The sequence below is a fragment of the Littorina saxatilis genome, linkage group LG16, assembly GCF_037325665.1.
Source record: "Littorina saxatilis isolate snail1 linkage group LG16, US_GU_Lsax_2.0, whole genome shotgun sequence".
Taxonomy (NCBI): Eukaryota; Metazoa; Mollusca; class Gastropoda; order Littorinimorpha; family Littorinidae; genus Littorina; species Littorina saxatilis.
This window is the reverse complement of record NC_090260.1, coordinates 3,086,336-3,113,248: the sequence shown is the minus strand read 5'-3', so window position 1 is coordinate 3,113,248 and position 26,913 is coordinate 3,086,336. Positions and strand designations below refer to the sequence as shown.

Here is a 26,913-nt window from a genome sequence, read left to right as displayed (position 1 = left end):
ATTGTGTGCACCGTTCGGTGCACTGTTTACGACGAAATGACATCTCCAGTATTAACCTTACGCGAAACTCGATTTGGTGTACGAAATGCAAAAACCTGTTATTCCCAAACTGTATAAGCTTACCCCAAAACAGCCCCAGCTCTCGCTTTGTGCGCCGTTTCTCAATCGGTTTGACAGCTTGCTTGAGCAAGCACTTCCTGGGTCTGTCATCGCACGAGCATCCTCTGTGTGGGTGTTTTGTGGCTCTAGCAAGTGAAGGACATGATTTGTGCTAAAGACATGCCCAGTGTGTACAGTTTTTAACAACTTCAAGACAAGGAGTGGCATTGCTGACATTGAGTGATACTGTGTTTGTTCGGCACCCTGTTTGTTTGAAGAAGGTAGGCATTTTTAGTTTTAGGGAAAAAAACTGACGAGTTACTGGTACATGTTACTGTACTTACATTTACAACTAGTTTTGGGCTAGTTTTAGATGCAAAATCACAAAACCTCTTCAAATTCCAGGGGTGTTGCCACAGACCCCTACCTTTGTAGTTTGTAAGCTGAACTCTCGTTTTCTAATGCTAGGCCCTGAGTCGGTGAACAGAATAAGGTGGTGAGGGTCAATGATTATGTGGTTGAGATTGCACTTTTTTTGCTGTTTCAGATAGAACTATGCTTTATTTATTTAATACTTACACATTAACATGTGAAACTTCGAGGTCGGATTGACGTGTCAATCCACAATGATGACTGAGTCAAAATCATCTAAACATACATGTGTTACAACTTACACTTGATTTTATTGATACCTACTATTGATCCGAAGCGTCGTTTCTTGTAAAGAAAGGCCACATTGTCAAACTTGAAACTGATTATTTGCAGAACCCCCGCTTATAAATAATACATTGTGTGCATGGATGATGTGTGTGTGAGTGAGTTTGTGTGTGAAGTGGTTTGAGCGTGTGTGCCCCTAAACTGTGTCGGTCTGACTAATTACCGCATGACCGTGCGTGCCCGGCGATCGCTCCCAACCACAATCGACCGCGCCCGACCTCAAAACAAAGCATTTACACGTAATATTTGTCGTGTTAGTATCTCCAAAATATTTTCTCACGTTTGACCAGTTTTTAAGTCAGAAAAGTGATCGATTTTGGTATATTTTCCGTCTGTTCTGAGTGTGATCGATTTTATTGATACCTACTATTGATCCGAAGCGTCGTTTCTTGTAAAGAAAGGCCACATTGTCAAACGTGAAACTGATTATTTGCAGAACCCCCGCTTATAAATAATACATTGTGTGCATGGATGATGTGTGTGTGAGTGAGTTTGTGTGTGACGTGGTTTGAGCGTGTGTGTGTGTGTGGGGTGTCTGTGTATTTGTGTGAGAGAAAGGGGCGATTTGTCCTTCGTGGGGGGGGGGGGGGGGGGGGGTATGCGGTGCCTTGGCAATGCACTTCTACTTAATTATCAAGTTAATAAATTAACTGTTAGTACATGCATTGGTCAGATAAGACTTTGTTTCCATACTTTTGGGTTAGGACGGTTTGTAGTGCTTGGCAATGTAGTTTATGCAGCCCTGAAAGTCAAAAACAATTTGCACTAGTTGGCTAGTGGTTCTGAAAATGAACTAGCATGACTGCAAACTGAATGTTTTAATATTGCTTTACGTCACTTCAGTGCATCATTGCATTGTCAGTTTATGCTTAACCATTGTTTCTTTTGAACATCAGATAGAATGCGATTTCAGACAAAAAGACAGTCATCTCCTGCGCTCAGACAAACCTGACCAAGTTTAAAGTACAATTACATTTTTATTTTCAGCGCATCATCATCCTCTTCGATTTCTGCCACCTGGACAATCATGAGCCTGACAGTTTGATCTTCAGCATATTTTTGGATTTCTGCACGAGCAACATCTTTGTGAGTACCTACCTTTATACTATTACTATTATACTAATATTCTAACTTTTCAGACATCATTAAAAATGTTTTCGTCTAGGTTTTGAAAGTAGTTTACAGGCCTAAGAGTTTTGCCTGGTTTTTGTGCGATTTTAGAACTTGAATAATTGTTCGTCTCTGTTCTGAAAGTAATTTCAAGGCCTTAGGGTCCTGCCCGATTATTCTGCGATTTTATAACTTAAATATTTTTATAGTCTCTGTTCTAAAAGTAGTTTCCAGGCCTAGGGGTGCCGCCCAATTTTTCTGCAATTTTGGAACTAGGAATATTTTTCATCTCGGATCTGAAAGAGTCCTGCCGATTTTTGTGCTAGTTTGGAACTTAGAATATTTTTCGTCTCTGTTCTGAAAGTAGTTTCCAGGCCCGGGGGTGCTGCCCGATTTTTGTGCGATTTTGGTACTCAGAATATTTTCCGTCTCTGTTCTGAAAGTGGTTTCCAGGCTAGGGCCTAGCATTGTAAGCCGATTTTTCTGCGTTTTTGGAATTTAGAAAGTTGTTTCCAGGCCCGGGGGTGCTGCCCAATTTTTTGTGCGATTTTGGTACATGTACTTAGAATATTTTCCGTCTCTGTTCTGAAAGTGATTTCCAGGCCCGGGGGTGCTGCCCGATTTTTCTGCGTTTTTGGAACTGAGAATATTTTTTGTCTCAGTTCTGAAAGTAGTTTCCAGGCCCGGCAGTGCTGCCCGATTTTTGTGCGATTTTGGAACTTAGAATATTTTCTGTCTGTTCTGAAAGTAGTTTCCAGGCCCAGGGGTGCTGCCCGCTTTTTCTGCGTTTTTGGAACTTGGAATAGTTTTTGTCTGTTGTGAAAGTTGTTTCCAGGCCCGGGGGTGCTGCCCGATTTTTTGTGCGATTTTGGTACATGTACTTAGAATATTTTTCGTCTCTGTTCTGAAAGTGATTTCCAGGCCCGGGGGTGCTGCCCGATTTTTTGTGCGATTTTGGTACTTAGAATATTTTCCGTCTCTGTTCTGAAAGTGGTTTCCAGGCCCGGGGGTGCTGCCCAATTTTTTTGTGCGATTTTGGTACTTAAAATATTTTGTCTCGGTTCTGAAAGTAGTTTCCAGTCCGGGGGGTGCTGCCCGATTTTTCTGCTTATTTTTTTTTAACTTGGAATATTTGCTCCTCAGAATGGACTCGGTTGTGCAGTGTGTAGACTGCCATAAATTGTTCAGTAGCCGTGTCAGGCTATTGAAACATAAATGCTCTAAGTGTACTTCTTGTGGCAAAGTGTTTTCATCATTCCAGCGCCTTCAGTCACACAATTGTTCAGATTCACAGGATATTCAGGTTAAAGCTATTGAGCAACATGGTATCACATTCAACCCTGTACACTGCCAGTGGCAGTTAGACAAATGTCGCCAGTTCACTTTGCCTTTGAAGCTTGCACTGCCTTCGTCAGATCAGGTGCTTCCGGCTGGAGCACCCAAACATTTTAAAAGGATTGGTGGAGATGGTAATTGTTTTTTCCGTTGCCTGAGCTTTGCAGTGACTCGGTGTGAAGAGTACCATCTCCAACTTCGAGCTGCAGTCTGCCATTTCATGACACAGTCTGCACACACATATCGAATTGAGCATGTTCTCCTGCAACAACAAGGGCTGACAGCCGCATCCTATCTGACCAGGTCGGGCATGCGGAATTCAGGGACGTGGGCAACAGAAGTGGAGATTTACAGTGCAGCCCTCATGCTCAACACCAGAATCTGTGTTTATCGCAATGTAGTCGGGCAGAGTGCCTGGCACACACATGATCCAAGACTGATTGCTCCACAGACCCATGTGAGTTCACAGTGCATTTACATCAACCACCTCAACAATACCCATTATGAAATTGTGACTGACGTCCATCTTCCATCTGACGGACCAGTGCTGTCATGCCAACATCAACAAGTTAATTTACCTGTGCTTGCAGCAGCAGAGTGTGAAGGTGCTGAGAGGCCACTCGTATCTCATACAACCGTGACACTTGTGAACCGCAGAAATACAATGCACAAACTGCGTCAAAACCAAGAGTACAAGCAGAAAGAGTCAGCTGAAAATAGGCAGAGAAAAGGTGAGAGGAGACTTAGTCAGGCATATAGGCACAAGGAAGCACACCTAGGCAAAGAAAGAATTGCAAAGAGAAGATGCAGTGGAGAGTTCAGAGAACAAGAAGCAGAAAGAAACCGACTTAGAATGGCTAAACAGAGAGCCACTATAGAGTATAGCCAGAAAGAAGCAGAAAGAAACAGACTTAGAATAGCCAAACAGAGAGCCACTAAAGAGTATAGCCAGAAAGAAGCAGAAAGAAACAGACTTAGAATAGCCAAACAGAGAGCCACTAAAGAGTACAGCCAGAAAGAAGCAGGTAGAACCAGACAGAGAATGACAACAAAGAGAGGCAATAGGGATTACAGTCAGAAAGAAGCAGGTAGAACCAGACAGAGAATGGCAACAAAAAGAGCCACTAAAGAGTATAGCCAGAAAGAAGCGGGTAGAACCAGACAGAGAATGGCAACAAAAAGAGCCACTAAAGAGTATAGCCAGAAAGAAGCGGGAAGAACGAGACAGAGAATGGCAACAAAGAGAGGTAGTGAAGAGTACAGAGAGAAAGAGGCCCTAAAAGACAGGCAAAGGAAAGCAGAACAAAGACAGAATAGAAACTATAGGCGAAAGGAATCGGAGAATGGCAGATTGAGGAAAGTGAAGAGAAGGCGTTGTCCTTCACACAGAGAAGCTTATCAAGCTAAGGTGCGAGCAGCAAGAGACAAACTGACCACAAAAAGCGGTTGCTTGACGGTCGATGACATCAAGAAGGTCTTTCAGTCCAATGTTAGTCACGGACCTTCATTCATATGTACATGGTGTAATGGTCTCTTCTACAAACACTCTGTGAGTGTTGCTCCCTCTGCTGCATCTCTCCAGAACAAGGGTGTTAAGTCTTCCATTATAGAGCAGGTTCTGTTAGGAACGAAAAGCTTCCAAGACACTGAGTGGATATGTTCCACATGTCTCTCCAGTTTGAGGAAATCTGTGCTCCCCAATTTAGCTGTGAGAAATGGTCTTGGATTCCCGGCGATTCCACCTCCACCCAAAGGTCTCACAACCCTGGAGGAACGGTGTATATCACCACGAATTCCCTTCATGCAGATGCGAGAGCCTGGCTGCGACCATCAGTTTGGTATTAGAGGAAATGTAGTAAATGTGCCTGTGGATGTGCCAGCTATGGTGACTTCATTACCTAGGCGATTTGAAGAGACAGAGACAATTGCTTTGAAGTTGAAGAGACGCTTGCCCTACAAGTCCTCCTACCACTTTGAAAATGTGAGGCCTGGGAAGATCTTTGCTGCTGCGGAGTGGTTGATTGGGAACAGTGTCCTGTTCAGGGAAGAGGGCATTAAGCTCGATCCTTCTTGGTTCAAATCAGAGTGGGAGGGAACAGTGTCCTGTTCAGGGAAGAGGGCATTAAGCTCGATCCTTCTTGGTTCAAATCAGAGTGGGAGGGAACAGTGTCCTGTTCAGGGAAGAGGGCATTAAGCTCGATCCTTCTTGGTTCAAACCAGAGTGGGAGGGAGCAGTGTCCTGTTCAGGGAAGAGGGTATTAAGCTCGATCCTTCTTGGTTCAAACCAGAGTGGGAGGGAGCAGTGTCCTGTTCAGGGAAGAGGGCATTAAGCTCGATCCTTCTTGGTTCAAATCAGAGTGGGAGGGAACAGTGTCCTGTTCAGGGAAGAGGGCATTAAGCTCGATCCTTCTTGGTTCAAATCAGAGTGGGAGGGAACAGTGTCCTGTTCAGGGAAGAGGGCATTAAGCTGGATCCTTCTTGGTTCAAATCAGAGTGGGAGGGAGCAGTGTCCTGTTCAGGGAAGAGGGTATTAAGCTGGATCCTTCTTGGTTCAAACCAGAGTGGGAGGGAACAGTGTCCTGTTCAGGGAAGAGGGCATTAAGCTCGATCCTTCTTGGTTCAAATCAGAGTGGGAGGGAACAGTGTCCTGTTCAGGGAAGAGGGCATTAAGCTCGATCCTTCTTGGTTCAAACCAGAGTGGGAGGGAGCAGTGTCCTGTTCAGGGAAGAGGGCATTAAGCTCGATCCTTCTTGGTTCAAACCAGAGTGGGAGGGAGCAGTGTCCTGTTCAGGGAAGAGGGCATTAAGCTCGATCCTTCTTGGTTCAAACCAGAGTGGGAGGGAGCAGTGTCCTGTTCAGGGAAGAGGGCATTAAGCTCGATCCTTCTTGGTTCAAACCAGAGTGGGAGGGAGCAGTGTCCTGTTCAGGGAAGAGGGCATTAAGCTCGATCCTTCTTGGTTCAAATCAGAGTGGGAGGGAACAGTGTCCTGTTCAGGGAAGAGGGCATTAAGCTCGATCCTTCTTGGTTCAAACCAGAGTGGGAGGGAGCAGTGTCCTGTTCAGGGAAGAGGGCATTAAGCTCGATCCTTCTTGGTTCAAACCAGAGTGGGAGGGAGCAGTGTCCTGTTCAGGGAAGAGGGCATTAAGCTCGATCCTTCTTGGTTCAAACCAGAGTGGGAGGGAGCAGTGTCCTGTTCAGGGAAGAGGGCATTAAGCTCGATCCTTCTTGGTTCAAACCAGAGTGGGAGGGAGCAGTGTCCTGTTCAGGGAAGAGGGCTTTAAGCTCGATCCTTCTTGGTTCAAACCAGAGTGGGAGGGAGCAGTGTCCTGTTCAGGGAAGAGGGCATTAAGCTGGATCCTTCTTGGTTCAAACCAGAGTGGGAGGGAGCAGTGTCCTGTTCAGGGAAGAGGGCATTAAGCTCGATCCTTCTTGGTTCAAACCAGAGTGGGAGGGAGCAGTGTCCTGTTCAGAGAAGAGGGCATTAAGCTCGATCCTTCTTGGTTCAAACCAGAGTGGGAGGGAGCAGTGTCCTGTTCAGAGAAGAGGGTATTAAGCTTGATCCTTTTTGGTTCAAACCAGAGTGGGAGGGAGCAGAGTCGGTTGAGTTCAGAATCAACAGTGCAGATGATGACAGTTGTATCTGTTACAGTCAAATCGGGAAATCAGGTATTTCACGAGAATGCCTGAAAGTTTAGGCATTCACGGTAAATACCTGGTTTGATCAGGCAAATCCGGAAATGACTGAAATTGTTTAGGCACTATCGGTGATTGACTGAAATAGGCTGCCAGGCATTATCGGAGAATGCCTACCGCTCACAATCTGTGTTTCTGGTGAGAGTCAGAAAGCATTTCAGCACAGAAGCCTACTATAAAACTTTGAATGGCTGGGGTCGTAATTGGTTTCATGCCTCTTTTCCATCAGGAAGGTATTGCTGTCCAGCCATCAACTGCCTGTGCCGGGCCAATGCTGTCAGTGTGGAATCTATTCTGTATTCTCTCTCTCTCTCTCTCTCTCTCCTATCTCTTTCTCTCTCTTGATTTTAAGGCATTCAATTAAAGAACATAATGATGTTATCATTTTAATGTTTAATTCTAAAAACTAAAATGTACATTAAAACAGAACTTTCTGTCAACAGTTCATTTGTTTCCACAAGTCAAGGATTGGTGACACCGACTGTTGCACTTCAGTTTTGCTTTGAAGCATTTGCACCGATTGTTCTGGCATTTCTTTGCACCCGAACAGTTGCACTTGACGTATCCTTGTCCTCCGCTTTGGGAGCCCAGGATGACGGCCGCGCGAAGACTTACGTGCTTAACACAGTTCATTTCACTCAAATACAACAGTTTTTGTGGACACAGTTCGAAATCGTTTCTGGCGTAGGCTCCTTTTAAAATCCCATTCTTGGTCACCAGTGTGTAGTTGTCATTTTCACTCCTGTCAAGAATCACCCCCAGGATATTCCGCGGGTCTCCACGGCCTCTATCCACCAGTGGAATGGGTATAGCGACGTTATCACCTCTCTGTCCATGACCGAGATCCAAGCGACTCCGCTTCACCATTCTTTCTGCTTGCTGGAGCTGACATACCCTGCTAGCTTGTCTGTGGTGCTGAATTTGTTTATATTGTCTGTCAAGCAATGCCACACTGTCATCAGTCACCAACTCCTCAATACTGAGGTTTGCATTTCCAGGGTGGATGTTGGCAGTGTTACGCTGGGGTTCAGGCCTAGTCAAACAATAAGAGATTTTTTTTTATTAGAGAAAGAAAAAAGACAAACAATAAAAGAATGAGAAAAAGGATCAAGAAAAGAGAAAAAGAATGGGAGGAAAAAAGCTAGTAAGAGGGATAAAAGAGAGAGAGGTCAAAAGCGTGTACAAGTGGTCACTTACCTTGCGTCGCCAGCTGAGTGGACGTCAGCAGCACGGTGGACGTTAGCAACCACGACGTCTGCACGGTGGACGTCAGCAACCACAGCGTCTGCACGGTGGACGTCAGCAACCACAGCGTCTGCACGGTGGACGTCAGCAACCACGACGTCTGCACGGTGGACGCCAGCAACCATAGCGTCTGCACGGTGGACGTCAGCAACCACGACGTCTGCACGGTGGACGTCAGCAACCACGACGTCTGCACGGTGGACGTCAGCAACCACGACGTCTGCACGGTGGACGTCAGCAACCACGACGTCTGCACGGTGGACGCCAGCAACCATAGCGTCTGCACGGTGGACGTCTGCAACCACGACGTCTGCACGGTGGACGTCAGCAACCATAGCGTCTGCACGGTGGACGCCAGCAACCACGACGTCTGCACGGTGGACGTCAGCAACCACGACGTCTGCACGGTGGACGCCAGCAACCACGACGTCTGCACGGTGGACGTCAGCAACCACGACGTCTGCACGGTGGACGTCAGCAACCACGACGTCTGCACGGTGGACGCCAGCAACCATAGCGCCTGCACGGTGGACGTCAGCAACCACGACGTCTGCACGGTGGACGTCAGCAACCACGACGTCTGCACGGTGGACGTCAGCAACCACGACGTCTGCACGGTGGACGCCAGCAACCATAGCGCCTGCACGGTGGACGTCAGCAACCACGACGTCTGCACGGTGGACGTCAGCAACCACGACGTCTGCACGGTGGACGTCAGCAACCACGACGTCTGCACGGTGGACGTCAGCAACCACGACGTCTGCACGGTGGACGCCAGCAACCATAGCGCCTGCACGGTGGACGTCAGCAACCACGACGTCTGCACGGTGGACGTCAGCAACCACGACGTCTGCACGGTGGACGTCAGCAACCACGACGTCTGCACGGTGGACTGAGGGTGTCTCGGCTTGCCATGGACAAGTTTCAGTTCAGGCCACAAGTCTCTCAGTTCTGTGATAATTGCTGCAGTGAATTCGGAACCATTGTCCGATTGTAGGATCACAGGAGCTCCAAGTAGTGCAAAGATGTCCATCAACTGAACTGCTACCTCACAAGCTCTTTTTGAGGTCAGTGGTCGCAACACAACGAACTTTGTAAGATGGTCTTGATAAACCATTATCCACTTGTACTGACCATCGCCCATCGACTGAAAGTCAATCAGGTCAACTTGACATCTGGAAGAAAAACCACTTGAAAGGATGAGTCTCACAACAACTCCTTTTGTTTTTTGTCGCTTTGTCGCTTTGTCTTTTCTTGACACACCTTGCATAAAGACTTGAAAATTTCAACGCTTTCTCTGTGCACATTTGCAAATTTCTGATCAATTTCCTTTAGAACCCTATCCCTTCCACCGTGTCCTGTGGCAAGATGAGCTGTTCTGATCACGTCGAATGTGTCTTCAATTGTCACATAGTAGATTGGGGTTTCAGCAGGTGACTTTCGTTTCTTTATCAGTTTGTCCATGTGCCCACATCGAAGGATTTCATACCTGAATCAAAATCAAGAGATCACTATTTTATTATCTGTGTCTGCGCGTGTGTGCGTGTGCGTGTGCGTGTGTGTGTGTGTGTGTGTGTGTGTGTGTGTGTGTGTGTGTGTTAGAGAGAAGTGATACAATTTCATACCTGATTCAAAATCAAGAGATCACTATTTTATTATCTGTGTCTGCGCGTGTGTGCGTGTGCGTGTGTGTGTGTGTGTGTGTGTGTGTGTGTGTGTGTGTGTGTATGTTAGAGAGAAGTGTGGGACAAAAGTATGGGACATGTGCGCAGAGAGAGAGAAAGAGAGTCACAGAGAGAGAGATACATACATCGAGACAAACAGTGACAGAGAGAAGTGACAGAGAGAGACAGAGACAGACAGAAAGACAGGTTTGAGAGAGAGGGAGGAACGAGAGAGAGAGAGAGAGGAGTCTACTTACTTCGAAAACAGCTTGTACTGACGTGGAGTTTTCCGACTTCCGTTTTCCATCATCTCTTCAAGTATTTGAAAATATTTGGACTTTGGCATCAAGTGTTTTCCATTTTTGGCGTACTTTTGAAAGATTAACCGATTAAATCGGTCTTCTACCAATTCTGTTTCCTCCATTGCTACCCTCAACATTGAGAGCAACGTCACAATGGAACTAGCATTATACTGAAAGTGAACTCCAATCAATCCAAACTCAGCGAAAAGGGGAAAAAAAAGACAATGTGCTATACGAGAAACTCACAATAAATTCGTGCTCAAGGCCGGCTATGTAAAAACAAACTCCAATCACTCCGAACTTTACGAGAAAATCACAATAAATTCGTGCTCGTAGTCTTACACACGCGATAGTGTTACACTCGCGGTAGTGACCTGCACCCGTAAAAAAACAAACTGCAATCACTCCGAACTCAGTGAAATGGGGAAAACGATGAATAGACAATGTGCTAGAAGAGAAATTCATGCTCAAGGCAGGCGAGGTAAAAACAGACAAGGTCCCGTTTTGCCTGACTGTTAGGCAAAACGGGAAATTTGCACAAGTAGTTTTTAGTCATTTCCTGATAGTGCCTAAAAAAATTCAGTCATTTCCGGAATTGCCTGATCAAACCAGGTATTTACCATGAATGCCTAAACTTTCAGACATTCTCGTGAAATACCTGATTTCCCGATTTGACTGTAACATATCCAAAGTGAGAATACCAACCATGCTCACTCATGTGACAAAGGCAAACAACCTGAATGTGATGCTGTGAAGCAATGTTCTAATGTACCGTCACAAGGCCCTGAGCACTTGGTAACTGATCAAGCTTCTGGCACAGTGAAAGACAACAAACCAGAACAAGACCAAGATGGTAATCTGCCAGAAGAGTATGCAGATTTGTTTCAGGAGTGGCCGGAGGAAAACATAGCTGCTAATGACAAAGATGACACTGGGGAAGATGATGAAGACAAAGAATGGGTCGAAACCAGTCAAGAGGCAGAACTGGGAGGTGGCTGTCGTGACACCCTTCTCCACCCCAACGACTTTACAACTGATGGCCAGGGGGCACTGAACATAGCACCAGGTGAAGGCAAACATCCACTTGGTCTGTTCATGGACAAAGATTGTGAGGAGAAATCCTTTCCAACCATATTTTGCGGCCAACGACGTGTTGATAACAGTGATCGAATGAAGCCCCTCACCTACAGTAAGATCTGCAAGGCTGAGCTAAGAAGTGCTGACCGGCGTGCTGCCCACTCCATTGCAAACATCTTTTTCAAGTTGAAGAAACTACAGATTCGAGATTTAGCCACAACAGCACTTCGGAAAGTGAAAGGAGCAAAGACAGGCCATACTGCAGGGCAGTTGAGGAAAGATGGTGCCATTGAAGATCTTCTGCGCCAGGATCAAGGGTATCGTGTCCTCAAAACACTGCGATCCTCTCCCCCGTACTGGCAAGCGAAACAGAAGGATCTCTTTGCTATGATTAGGCAGCTTGGTAGACCAACTTTCTTTGCTACATTTTCTGCTGCTGAAACAAGGTGGCTTGATCTTCTCCGTGTCCTCTACCGCATGGAGCACAGTGTAGACCCCACTGATGATGACCTTGAGAACCTGACCTGGCAGGAGAAGTCGCAGCTTATACAAAAAGATCCTGTGACTTGCGTTCGTCACTTTGACTACAGAGTTCAGGTCTTGTTCAGAAAAGTCATCCTGAGTGATCTGCAGCCTCTTGGAAAAGTGACGGACCACTTTTTCAGAGTAGAATTTCAGCAGCGGGGGTCCCCTCACATTCACTGTATGATCTGGGTTGAAGATGCACCAAAGGCTGATACAGACTCTGACGAAGATGTGGTGGCATTTCTTGATAAACACTTGACATGTCAGAGAAATGAAGAGGGTGAGTTGAAGAACGTTTCGAGCCTGCATGAACACAAGCATTCCAAGTCATGCAAGAAAGGTGGAAAACACGTGTGCAGGTTTGGTTTTCCTCTCCCTCCCATGTCAAAAACTATGATGCTCCGTCCACTGACTCAGTCTGAAGCAAAGGAGAATTCTGGCATCACAGAAAACTTGAGAACCATCAAAAAAGAACTTAGCCAGTTGAAACTGGGTGAGAACATTTCTTTTGAAGAATTTCTGGCACGAGTCGGCATTGATGAGAATCAGTACATCCTTGCACTTTGTTCTGACCTTGACAGCACCAAGATCTTTTTGCGACGCGAACCATCAGCGACACGCATGAACAGCAGAAATGATATTCTCGCTCAGGTGTGGATGGCCAACACAGATGTGCAATTTGTCCTGGATGAGTATGCCTGTGGAATGTACATTGTGACATACATCAGCAAGAGCCAGCGTGGCATGAGCGATCTTCTAAAACACGCTGATGATGAGGCAAAACGTGGCAACCAGAGTGTCAAAGAAAAAGTCAGACACATTGCGAACAAGTTTTTGAACCACTGCAAAGTGTCTGCTCAGGAAGCTGTCTACCTCCTGATGCAGCTGCCTTTGTCCCGGTGCACAAGGGATGTGATTTTTGTCAACACATCACCCCCCTGCCAGCGAGTTGGTCTGCTCAAGAATTCCACCATGCTTGAAGCAATGAAAGATGAGGACACAGATGTGACTCTCACAAGCCTGATCGACAGGTACTCTGAAAGACCAAAGGAGTTGGAAAACATCTGTCTTGCAGACTTTGCTACTTCGTACGACATGAGAAAGGCAGGATCAAACAGCAGAACAGGTAAGAACACGAAAAAGAAGGAACAGGATTTTCTCCCTGAAGGTGAATATGAGGAGGATGCAACCGACAACATCTGGAACAATGACTCCTCTTCTGGTCACCTGTACAAACTTCCTGATGACAAAGTCTTGCACCACCGGAGAAAACCAAAAGTTCTGCGTTGTGTTTGCTTTTCTCTGGAGTCTGACTCAGAAAACCACTACAGAGAGAAGCTGATGTTGTATATCCCATGGCGAAACGAGGACAAGGATATCATTGGTGGGTGTGGGACATACCATGAGAGATTTGAACAGATGAAAGAAACAGTGTTCGAAGTCAGCAGCAAGTTTGAGACCAATGCTACTGCTGTGGACCAGGCTGTGGAACAGGTGCAGAAGGATGGCATTGATGAGGAAGCATGGGATGGGGTGGCTCCACAAGCACAAGACATGGAGAGCCGCCACGAGAAATACAACACTGAGAGTACCATCAATGCAGCGTTCCAACCAGACTCTGAACAGCACCGACAGTATGACATTGGTCTTGACCTGGGTTGTCACGCAACATCTGACATAACCCATGACCGTATAGTAAACAGGGTACCAAATGAAGAATTTGATGCAATGGTAAGATCACTGAATTGCAGTCAGCAAACGTTCTTCTATCACATACTGCACTGGATGAAGACAAAGTGTAGTGGCAGTCTATCTGCATGCGAACCCTTCTACTGTTTTCTCTCTGGAGGTGCAGGTGTGGGAAAGAGTCGTTGTGTTCTGGCTATTTACCATGCTCTTGTCCGTTACCTAAGCAGTCGCCCTGGAGACATTCCGGATTGCCTTCGGGTACTTCTTGCCGCTCCAACAGGCAAGGCTGCCTATAACATCAGAGGTGTGACACTACACACAGCCTTCTGCCTCCCTGCAAACCAGAGTCTTAGTGATTACGTGAAACTTGACGCCAGTCGCTTGAACACACTTCGGTCAACTCTAGCAGAATTGCGATTGGTGATCATTGATGAAATTTCCATGGTTGGTGCCAACATGTTGGGTTTTGTCAGTCAGCGTCTGCAACAAGTGATGGGTTGCAGCAAGCCCTTTGGTGGTGTCAGTGTCCTTGCTGTTGGTGATCTATTCCAGCTGAGACCAGTCATGGATCGCTGGGTATTTCAGCCAAGTCGTGGACCATATGAAGCACTAGCACCAATTGTCTGGCAGGAGCTGTTCCAGATGTTTGAGTTGACCCAGGTGATGCGGCAGAAAGATGACAAAACCTTTGCTGAAGCTCTAAACAGGATCAGGGAGGGAAGCCACACCAAAAAGATGCAAGCCTCATCAAGTCCCGTGTTGTCAAATCCAGTATCCCGGACAACATGCTTCACCTGTTCACCAGCCGTCGTCTGGTCACTGAGCAAAACACCAGAAGTCTTGCCCTTCTCCAGTCTACGGAGATTCTGCTGGAAGCCAAGGACAGTGTGATGGGCGACATCAGCGTTGCACTGAAAACCGAGATACTTCACAAAGCTCGTGATATGACAGTGCAGCAAACGCAGAGTCTTACATCACACTTGACTCTCAAAGTGGGCGGTAGATTCATGTTGGTGCACAATGTTGACATCAGTGATGGTCTGACGAATGGAGCTTCTGGCACCTTACGACAGGTTGGACACAAAGGCAGTGAGAAGCCAGAACATGTGTCCGTTGTCTGGATAGAGTTTGATGAAGAGAGTGTTGGTGAAAAGACCCGCCACCAAAATAAACAACTCTACACACCGGCCATCAGCTCCACATGGACTCCCATCTTTCATGCCGTCAAACAGTTTCGTGTTGGAAAACGAGAAAATGTTGCAGTGCTTTGTAAACAGTTTCCGTTGACAGCTTGCTCTGCAATCACAGTACACAAGTCACAGGGTTCAACTCTTGAGCAAGTTGCGGTGTCTTTCCAGGGTATGGTACAACACCATCTAGTGTATGTGGCACTCAGCAGAGCCAAAACTCTGGGCGGCCTCCATCTTCTTGATTTTGAACCAAACAAAATCAGAGTGTCACCTGATGTCAAGACCGAGATGGAACGATTGCGGAAGAAGCCCATTGAGTGGTGTGTGAGCGACCTACAGCAGATTGCCAGCATTGGATTTCTGATAGGTTTTCACAACAGTCGCTCTCTTCACAAGCACATGGAAGATCTCCGTCTTGAAAGAAATCTGTTACGAGCTGAAATGTTGGTCATATTTGAAAGCTGGGAACACGAACAAGATGAACCACAGCACTACAGTCTCCCTGAATTCAAAGTTCTTGACAGAAACCCTGCCCCAACCAAGACTCACCGTCCACATGCTGGCACAATAGTGTACATCCGTGATGACAGTCTGCTGTCTACCTCCAACACAGCTACAAGCCGAAGTTGCAATCACAGCATAGAAGTTACAGTGCTTGACGCCAGCAGCAGAATTGCAGGGCTGAGTGTAGTGGGAGTGTACTGTCCTCCGGGTGTGAAAACCAGCGCACTGCGTACTGAACTTGAGACCATTCTTCACAGGGTATTAGCAAGTCAACCCTATGTTGTGATGGGAGGAGACTTCAACAGTGATGCCTCTGACAGACTGTCAAAACCACTCGAACAGCTGTGTCAGGAATTCAGTCTGCGTCAGTTCATTACTGAACCCACAACAGACTATGGCTCAGTATTGGATCTGATCTTCACCAATCTCCCTGAGTCTGCAATACTAGGAGGTGTACTTGAATCCTGGTACTCGGACCACAAACCCTGCTGGGTGTCAATTTCAGTGTAAATGGAATTTTTGAGAGATTGACACACTTAATATTCTGTTTGTTGCAGAATTTGATATGCAAGCCATGACAGCGATACAACTATGTGTGGATGCGTTTATTAGATTCTGTGTCTGGTGTTTTAATTGGCGCTAAATCTGAAGTTATGTACAGGAGCATAAGATTTGTCATGTTTTATTTTAAATTAATGCAATTGAAATAAAGAATTAGTAGCAGAACACATTTGACTCGTTGTTTTTGCTTTTAATTTAATTTAGTGCTATATCCTTTTCTGGTTGTAGTTTGCTGTTTATTTATTGATTGAATGGATGTCATAATCAAGTTTTCTCCACAGGTCAGTGCTTGATATCATCTTCCAGTTGTTCAACGGTCTCCCTGAATCTGGAGGATCATCATGTTTACTTGACTTTATGCTTCGTGTCTCCTTTAATGTACACTAACTTTATCAGTGTATTGCAGATGTTTGTGGGGTGTAACAGTAGTAACACACAACATGCCTGGATGAGCTTATAGTTCATTGTGCTTGATGTATTTTCATCATAACACTCAAATGAATGTTCATGTCCTTGCAAGTGACTAACTGTACAGATCCCACAGGACACATAAGGAGCGTCGAATTAGCTTTGCTGTATGCTGAGTGTGTGATTTGGAAATAAAATATGTTGATACATTTTGCTTCATGTTGTTGCTTCATCAGTGGTCTGTTTAGTAATTGTAATTTTAGGCTAGTGAGTATTATAACTGTCAAATTCGCATAAGTTTAAGGTGTTTGCTTTGTTTTTAAAATTGATTAATTGAATATCATAGTCAAGTTGTCTCCAGGTATTGTCAAGTGGTGTAATTGTACTATGACAATAAATTTGAACAATAAAGTCATGTCACTTATGTGAGGTAAGTAACTGCCCCCAGAAACTGATACCGTGTTGTGGTGGGGTGGCTTGCGTGCTTCCATAATCCATCAAGCTAAGTCAGCTAATGTGCAGGGTGCCTGGTAGGGTCTCCCATACTGAACAGTCGGTGGTGTCTGACCATCAAACTAAGTCAGTTGGCGCGTTTTGCACATTTTCAGGGTTTCCCATGCTGAACAGTTTGAATGGCTAGAAGCCTGACAAAACTCAGTTTCAAGATTAAAGAAGAAGAACTTGAAAACAATTTTATCAGCTATATATATGCATGTCTGCTATTGGTTACAGATCTGAGGATATGACGACATGGTGGCGAGTGATGACAGCAAGCACAGAGCAGCGGTGGAATAAATTGCAGGACACTCGACACCCCCACCCACCCCTCATGACCCGCTGCTTATCAGTGCCAGGCAAGCCTGCGTGGTTCAGAAGTACAACTACAAGTAGCTGGGTATAATCCTGGACTGACAACACAACTGAAGTGGTAACAACAGCAGCTGCTACAGAAATGTCTTCATTTTCTCCTGGAGCTGAGGCTCCATCCTTGTGGACATCGCCATTCTCTGGTTTCCAAACATGTCGGATAGTGTACTCTCAAACAAAATTGGTGACATTTCTAAATCATTTAGAGAGGACTGTGGTATGCTGCATGAAGTGTTGTGCTATCATTGACCCTAACACTGTGCGTGAGGAAAACGGTGAGGAAATTCAAGGCTATTCGGTGTAATCTTTCATATTCTTCCCTGCATGTGGAGCTGGTAATCCACAGAACAAGAGACACATCAGAGAGACTTCTGGGTGTGAAGGCTTGGATCATGGACAAATCACCCCATGGATAACATGATCTTCTTTCCTTTCTCCACTATATGTATCATGTTTTAAAATCAATATCTGTATTGTCATTCTGTTGTCAAAAATTAGAAGTTTGAATCACTTAAATCGGTTCACCTTATTTTGTAAGTTAAGGTGATGCGTCCTTGGGCACTGCCAAGGGGAGGTAATTCTTAACTTAGCGGTTTTTCAGTTGGCAACTCCTCTCAAAATGTATTCAACATTGCCTGTGATCATGATCCAGGGCTAAAGGTGGTGTGCAATTTACCAGGCACTGTCTAGGGGAGATAATTCACCAGTTCGCGGTTTGTCAGTTGCCAACGTCCTTCAAAATTTAATCAAAATATTATTTTCAGTGCTGGCAAATCATTCATTATTCTGGTAGACCCAACCCATTCAAATTCAGGTTGTTCCCAGACACAGAAAAGAAAAGGTCAGTTAGACGTGGATTCAAAAGTGAGTTGAACCCACCTTGTAATATCTCCCAAAAATGGAAAAAATGAGGTCTTAGAAGGAGGGAGTCTTAAACTGGGGGTAACTTTACAGAAGTTATGAACAGAAAGTCAGAAAACAGATTATTAAAAGGGAGGGAGTCTTAAAAGGGGTGTTCCACTGTATGTGTACGTGATAGAAGACAGACCAAGGCCTAGGAACTACACATCACTAAAACACTGCAATGTATCATGTGTGGAAGAGTCTTTAGAAAAAGATCAAATGAGTGTGATTCTTGTGTAATGATTCCCATATTTGACTTTTTTATGACTTTTCAAGAATGAACCATCATTTTAAAGGCACATTTCTTATAAAAAATGTTTGGCTCACCGTCTCACTTTCAGACATGGCAAAGCTTTAGTTTTGTAAAAGCGACTTTTGCCTTTAGCAAGCACAAGCAGTCAGCATTTTGAATGTTGGCCTGTGACAAATTCAAGGTATGTTCTTACCAAATACAGCGTGCTAGATTTGACTGAGATTGTGAGATGTTTTCACAAGGAGAAATGTGACTTTAATTGAACACTGGGGTGGTGGAGATTGCACAATGTCATGGTATTCTGTGATAATACTTACACGGAGTGGTAACTGTACTACTACAAGTCATGGTACAGTAGAACTCCCTTTTTAAGACCTCCCAAGACCTTGTTTTCTCAGACTTTCTGTTCATATCCTGTGTAAAATTACCCCCATTTTTTACTTGCTTCATTTTAAGAGGGGTGTCTTAGGGGGGTTCCACTGTATTGGACATTGTGTCTCAGCTTCCTCTTAAAAGGCCACTGCATTGGAACCGCCCCTTTTTTAAGAGCACCTGATTTGGACTTCTTCACAATCCCGTGTCATCTCAGAATTTTTTTTCGTATCTTCTGACTTGTTCTGTAAATTAACCCCCATTTTGTGACCCCCCCCCCCCCCCCCTTCAATTTTTCAAAAGGGGAATCCACTGTTTTTACTTCAAGGTGCTGTTTTCACATAAATGTGTGTGTGTATGGTTATGGTTACTGTTACCATGCAATGTGAGGCCCCTCTGATGAATGGACACTTGTCCCACGTTACCGACCACGTGTGCAGCGGGAATCGCCCATCACTAGGACTGTTTTTGATTGGTCGGGCGATTCAATGGAAACCCTTAGAGGGTGCCTCGATTGCACTGACTGGACAGTATTTGTGGACTCGTCCCGTGATGTTGATGAACTGACAGAATGCGTAACCGATTATGTGTCTTTTTGTGTGGACAATGTTGTGCCGAAGAAAACAGTGAAGGTGTACAGCAATACAAAGCCCTGGGTCACGAAAGATATCAAAGATGTGCTGAATAAGAAGAAGAAAGCTTTTAGAGAAGGGAATTGTAACATGAGGGAGGTTCAGAGGGAGGTCCAGAGTTCGATAAGGAGGGGGAAGGAAGAGTTTAAGAGGAAGGTAGAGGGAAATTTCACGGGGAACAACATGAAGAAGGCATGGGAGGGGTTGAATGTCATGAGTGGCTACAAGGGGAAGAAGGGTGGGAGTAAGGAAAAAAGCAACGCTACGCAGTCAGATGCACATGATCTCAACCAGTTCTATGCACGCTTCGATAAACATGACTTCAGCGGGGAAAGGAAGGCAATGCGGGACAGGTTGACCAGTGATAGTGGGCTTACGGAAGGAGATTCCCCAATAGTGGTGACGGAAGAAGAGGTGGAGAGGGGGCTGAAGAATGTTAATGCTAGCAAGGCGGGGGGACCAGATGGGATGATGCCCAAAGTTTTAAAACTATGTGCAGAGCAACTTAGTTATATTTTTTCAGTCATTTTTAACATGTCGCTTGGTGCTAGCAGGGTACCGGCCCTATGGAAAACTTCATGCATTGTTCCTGTGCCAAAGAAAAAGACTGTGATAACCATGAATGACCTGAGACCTGTGGCACTTACTTCTGTTTGTATGAAAGTCTTTGAGAGAGTTGTTTTGTTCAAATTGAGTGATTGTGTGAAAGATTTTATTGATCCATGTCAGTTTGCATACAGGAAAAACAGGAGTGTTGATGATGCTGTGTTGAATGTTTTAAACAAGATCTACTCTCATTTAGAAAAGCCTGGCTCTTATATTCGCTTGATGTTCTTTGATTTTTCCAGCGCTTTTAATACTATACAGCCTCATTTAATGGCGGAGAAGCTTTTTAGCATGAATGTCCCAGCAGCCACCATCCTCTGGGTTATGGACTACCTGACAAACAGGCCACAGTATGTTAGGGTGGGGGGGCAATCAGTTTCAGACACAATCTGCACAAACACAGGGGCACCACAAGGCACAGTACTCTCACCTTTTCTTTTTTCTCTCTACACAGCAGATTTCAGAAGTTCTAGTGACTCCTGCCCCATAACCAAGTTTGCTGACGACACTGGACTGACCGGACTGCTGACTGTTGACGACGACTCTGACTACAGGCAGGAGGTAGATAGGTTTGTGGGGTGGTGTGAAAACAACTATTTAGAGCTTAATGTGGGGAAGACAAAGGAAATGATAATGGACAACAGGAGGGGGGAACATGTACACAGGGAGATAGTGATCAAGGGGGAGGTCGTAGAGAAGGTAGAGCAGTATAAGTATTTGGGGGTGATTATAGACAATAAGTTGACATGGAAACCAAACTCTGATGCCCTTGTGAAGAAACTCCACTCTCGCCTGTACTTTTTGAGAAAACTCAGGTCTTTTAACATCAGACAAGAAATCCTTCAGATGTTTTACACTTCAACGTGCAATAGTGTGTTGTACTTTGGCTCCGTGTGTTGGGGTGGCAACATCAACAAGCAAGACAGGGATAGATTAGATAAATTCATCAGGAAAGCAAGTGGGGTGGTTGGGAGGAAGCAGGACAATTTCACATCAACACATGAACGACGACTGACTGACAAGGTACAGAAGATTTTGGCTGACGACTCGCACCCACTCAGACCGGAATTTGACAGTAGACGGACAGACAGGAGCAACAGATTCAGACAACCAACCGCAAGATCCACACGCTACAGAAATTCGTTCATTCCATCTGCAATTCACATCTTCAATTCTCAGGTGGGGCGGTAGATGCTGGTGTTGTCGCTCTGATGCACGGGGTCAGTGTTCTGTATTGTTTCAGTATTGTTGATTTTGTTTTGCATTCTACTCTCTTAATCTTAGACAATATGTGATAACCGGCAAGGTGCTGACTTTCTTTTGTGCATTGTTGATGGTGAATGCATGTTAATTTATTTTTAATATACTTTCTTATGTGATAACCAATGTGCTATATTTTCTCAGGACAAAGAACAAATGTTTATTTTGAATGTTTATGTATGTTATTATTACGGACACAAACGCTCAGCAATGTAATTTCTCTTTTAGAGATTAATAAAGTTATTGTATTGTATTGTATTGTATTGAAACGACAATTTCTGTAGTCCCTTTGATCTTGACAAACATTTACCTGTTGTAAAAGTAAAAGTCCACTTGCAATTTAGGGCTAGTTCAGGTGTCCTTTCGTCACAGGTACCTCGTGCTGTATTATCTGTGCCGTTGGGTGATCATGATTGTATGTTTGTTTTGTGTTTCTTTTTGTATGTAAAATATGTTCTTGCCAGTGTTACCGCAGGCCCCACTAGAGTGCTTTATTTTTTTTTATTTTTTTTGTTTATTATTTTTTTTTTTTTTTGGGGGGGGGGGGGGATAGCACAAAAACTCTTCTGATAAAAACCACACAAATTGACTTTGTGCATGAAGTCATTGTGTCTAGTCTGCGTATTTTAAAATGTTTCCTGAAGTTGACAGAGGTAATTGAATAAATTCTGAAACTGAAAGTGTGCATAAGTGTGCTGTAATATATGTGATGCGAGTATGTAGTGTGAGTGTGTGTGTTAAGATTTATTCCTATGCATTACTTGTACATGTATTGCATGAGAATTCCAAAGTTAAAAAATCTCATCTTCATGTGTGTGTGTGTGTGTGTGTGTGTGTACAACATATAGTTTCACATACGTGAGCCTTGAAGGCTTTGCCTCTTTTTAACACTTATTTTTTATTTCACAAAAAATATGCACACAAAAACAACCTTTGGCAACCGAGACAAAAAACAAAACAGAAAAAGCCGACCTACCGACCCTGTCTGTTTTGGTCACGTTGCCCTGAACCAACCTATTATTTTTGTTTGGCCTTATCTTAAAGGTGGTCGTCTACATTTTTGCTTTTTTATATTTAGTCAAGTTTTGACTAAATATTTTAACATCGAGGGGGAATCGAAACGAGGGTCGTGGTGTATGTGCGTGTGTGCGTGTGTGTGTGTGTGTGTGTGTGTAGAGCGATTCAGACTAAACTACTGGACCGATCTTTATGAAATTTGACATGAGAGTTCCTGGGTATGAAATCCCCGAACGTTTTTTTCATTTTTTTGATAAATGTCTTTGATGACGTCATATCCGGCTTTTCGTGAAAGTTGAGGCGGCACTGTCACGCCCTCATTTTTCAACCAAATTGGTTGAAATTTTGGTCAAGTAATCTTCGACGAAGCCCGGACTTCGGTATTGCATTTCAGCTTGGTGGCTTAAAAATTAATTAATGACTTTGCTGATTCCAAAAACATATAAATATGTTATATTCGGATTAAAAACAAGCTCTGAAAATTAAATATATAAAAATTATTATCAAAATTTTATTTTCGAAATCAATTTAAAAACACTTTCATCTTATTCCTTGTCGGTTCCTGATTCCAAAAATATATAGATATGATATGTTTGGATTAAAAACACGCTCAGAAAGTTAAAACGAAGAGAGGTACAGAAAAGCGTGCTATCCTTCTCAGCGCAACGAATACCCCGCTCTTCTTGTCAATTCCACGTGCACTGCCTTTGGCACGGGCGGTGGAGTGACGATGCTACGAGTATACGGTCTTGCTGCGTTGCGTTGCGTTCAGTTTCATTCTGTGAGTTCGACAGCTACTTGACTAAATATTGTATTTTCGCCTTACGCGACTTGTTTCAATAATCTTATGGTTAGATTTCGCTAAAATGTTATGTCAGATGATGAATGAACCATGGGGGAAAAAGTTATAGAAACAAAATATATGTAAAAAAAGATTTTATTTTTGGGTAGCGTGACTCACGCTTCCAATATTTTGCTTTCTGTTTGCTGAGAACATGTGCTTTGCCTAAAAATACTGACCAATCAAATTCATGTCACTATGCTTATAGCCACGCCCAAACAAGAGCAGCAACAGTTTGACACTGGAGCGCTGTCCACGCTTTTTTTAAACGCACGAAATGCACGGGATTTGAGAGGAGTTTTGCGCTTGGCATTTTCCAAATAAGGATATCCTACTATGAGTACTACGCTGGAATACTACAATGAATTTTCAAACGGCGACACTGGCTTCGTCTTTCCTGATCGAAAGGGGGTGTATTGTTGATATTTGTAGATAATAGACTCTGCATTTTAATGGTCAAATGGCGATTTCGGTATAAACATGTAGACAAGGACCTTTAAAGGCTGACATGGTCCTATTTAATTAGTTTAATTACTTCCAGGGCTTTTCCCATAGTTGCGAGGATGTATAAATTAAGCTTCCTGCAAAGTTTTAGGTTTGAAATCCTTACCAATTACGAGAAATAATTAATTATTTATTGCATTGTTTAGCAACAGTTCTCCAGGACTTGGGCTATTTTTAGACCGTTGACGTCACTTCGTGACGTTTCGTAAACCAAAGATGGCGTTTGAGACTGTTCTGTTTACATTCGACACTATCAACACCACTTTGCAATACTGACATAATTTTTTCTGTGTTCAAAAGCTACAGCCAATCGTTATTATATCCCCTTAGGTACAGTTTTATAACATTATTGGCACATGTAAACAATATGAATGAATTAATGAACGCTAGGAGTATTGCAGCCTTCAAGCAATCCGTTTTTATTGCTCTTGTATTTTGTTTAGTTTTGTCATGTATCCCCGATGGGTTTTCTTGAATAAATTCTTTGCCTTGGCTTGCCTTGCCTTGCCTAGTAAAATCATAACAGTTCCAAGCATGATGACGGACTAAATCGAAATACGCTGTCACATTTTGTACCAAGCAAGCCGCCGTGTATCAAATAAGAGGACACGCACTGCTAGTAATTTTCCATTGCTGCTTTGCGATGTGTACTAAACATAAAGTTACATCAAGAATTTGCTCCAGTCGATAACTTCTTTCTTGCTGACAAATGTCAGCTTACTGCGGAGAACGTGCTGAAAGCTTTGACCTTATTTGGTGTGTTAGTGTTAGTGTTCGTGTTAGTGTTAGTGTGTGTGTGTGTGTGTGTGTGTGTGTGTGTGTGTGTGTGTGTGTAAGTTTATATGCGTGTATTTGTGTTCTAAATAACTTTTCTTCTTGGTCACTATGCAATAAATGTCCAGATGGTTTTTTTTTAGATAAATACAAATGTCCAGTCTGCAAGCCTTTCGGACAGACTATACACAAACGCATACACGCATGGATGTGAGTGTGTGCTGTGGAAGATACAGCCTAATTAGTGAGAGAAAACACACACACACACACACACACTCACACACATAAAAACACACACACATACACACTCACACACACACACACACAAACACACACACACACGCATACACACACTCTCTCTCACACACACACACACATATACAAACACACACACACACACACACACACAAACACACACACACCATCCGACGTCGCCACACGCCGATACAGCCAGCGCGACGCATGCGTAAAAACCCTCCTCGCTAAGAACATCGATTACAACCAATCGGATTTGGTGTTACAACCTAACTTGTGCAGCCATGACCCTAATCGGTCCATGCTTCATGCAGGGTGTGTGTCAATCGGTCCATGTTTCATGCAGGGTGTGTGTCAATCGGTCTATGCTTCATGCAGGCTGTGTGTCAATCGGTCCATGCTTCATGCAGGGTGTGTGTCAATCGGTCCATGCTTCATGCAGGGTGTGTGTCAATCGGTCCATGCTTCATGCAGGGTGTGTGTCAATCGGTCCATGCTTCATGCAGGGTGTGTGTCAATCGGTCCATGCTTCATGCAGGGTGTGTGTCAATCGGTCCATGCTTCATGCAGGCTGTGTGTCAATCGGTCCATGCTTCATGCAGGGTGTGTGTCAATCGGTCCATGCTTCATGCAGGGTGTGTGTCAATCGGTCCATGCTTCATGCAGGCTGTGTGTCAATCGGTCCATGCTTCATGCAGGCTGTGTGTCAATCGGTCCATGCTTCATGCAGGCTGTGTGTCAATCGGTCCATGCTTCATGCAGGGTGTGTGTCAATCGGTCCATGCTTCATGCAGGCCGTGTGTCAATCGGTCCATGCTTCATGCAGGCTGTGTGTCAATCGGTCCATGCTTCATGCAGGGTGTGTGTCAATCGGTCCATGCTTCATGCAGGGTGTGTGTCAATCGGTCCATGCTTCATGCAGGGTGTGTGTCAATCGGTCCATGCTTCATGCAGGGTGTGTGTCAATCGGTCTATGCTTCATGCAGGGTGTGTGTCAATCGGTCTATGCTTCATGCAGGGTGTGTGTCAATCGGTCCATGCTTCATGCAGGCTGTGTGTCAATCGGTCCATGCTTCATGCAGGGTGTGTGTCAATCGGTCCATGCTTCATGCAGGGTGTGTGTCAATCGGTATATGCTTCATGCAGGGTGTGTGTCAATCGGTCCATGCTTCATGCAGGGTGTGTGTCAATCGGTCCATGCTTCATGCAGGGTGTGTGTCAATCGGTCCATGCTTCATGCAGGGTGTGTGTCAATCGGTCCATGCTTCATGCAGGGTGTGTGTCAATCGGTCTATGCTTCATGCAGGGTGTGTGTCAATCGGTCTATGCTTCATGCAGGGTGTGTGTCAATCGGTCCATGCTTCATGCAGGGTGTGTGTCAATCGGTCCATGCTTCATGCAGGGTGTGTGTCAATCGGTCCATGCTTCATGCAGGCTGTGTGTCAATCGGTCCATGCTTCATGCAGGCTGTGTGTCAATCGGTCCATGCTTCATGCAGGCTGTGTGTCAATCGGTCCATGCTTCATGCAGGCTGTGTGTCAATCGGTCCATGCTTCATGCAGGCTGTGTGTCAATCGGTCCATGCTTCATGCAGGCTGTGTGTCAATCGGTCCATGCTTCATGCAGGGTGTGTGTCAATCGGTCCATGCTTCATGCAGGGTGTGTGTCAATCGGTCCATGCTTCATGCAGGCTGTGTGTCAATCGGTCTATGCTTCATGCAGGCTGTGTGTCAATCGGTCCATGCTTCATGCAGGGTGTGTGTCAATCGGTCCATGCTTCATGCAGGGTGTGTGTCAATCGGTCCATGCTTCATGCAGGGTGTGTGTCAATCGGTCCATGCTTCATGCAGGGTGTGTGTCAATCGGTCCATGCTTCATGCAGGGTGTGTGTCAATCGGTCCATGCTTCATGCAGGCTGTGTGTCAATCGGTCCATGCTTCATGCAGGGTGTGTGTCAATCGGTCCATGCTTCATGCAGGGTGTGTGTCAATCGGTCCATGCTTCATGCAGGCTGTGTGTCAATCGGTCCATGCTTCATGCAGGCTGTGTGTCAATCGGTCCATGCTTCATGCAGGGTGTGTGTCAATCGGTCCATGCTTCATGCAGGGTGTGTGTCAATCGGTCCATGCTTCATGCAGGCTGTGTGTCAATCGGTCCATGCTTCATGCAGGCTGTGTGTCAATCGGTCTATGCTTCATGCAGGGTGTGTGTCAATCGGTCCATGCTTCATGCAGGGTGTGTGTCAATCGGTCCATGCTTCATGCAGGGTGTGTGTCAATCGGTCCATGCTTCATGCAGGGTGTGTGTCAATCGGTCTATGCTTCATGCAGGGTGTGTGTCAATCGGTCTATGCTTCATGCAGGGTGTGTGTCAATCGGTCCATGCTTCATGCAGGCTGTGTGTCAATCGGTCCATGCTTCATGCAGGGTGTGTGTCAATCGGTCCATGCTTCATGCAGGGTGTGTGTCAATCGGTCTATGCTTCATGCAGGGTGTGTGTCAATCGGTCC

General features: G+C 44.9%; 1 long non-coding RNA gene across 1 annotated transcript; it reads left to right on the top strand.

The window, feature by feature from the left end:
• The first annotated feature begins 17 nt into the window (after positions 1–17).
• LOC138951547 (uncharacterized) lies at positions 18–18,921 on the top strand. The gene is made up of 3 exons (XR_011451162.1): positions 18–380; positions 1,804–1,902; positions 16,853–18,921. It is a non-coding gene; the product is annotated as an uncharacterized lncRNA (long non-coding RNA).
• Positions 18,922–26,913: the final 7,992 nt, after the last annotated feature.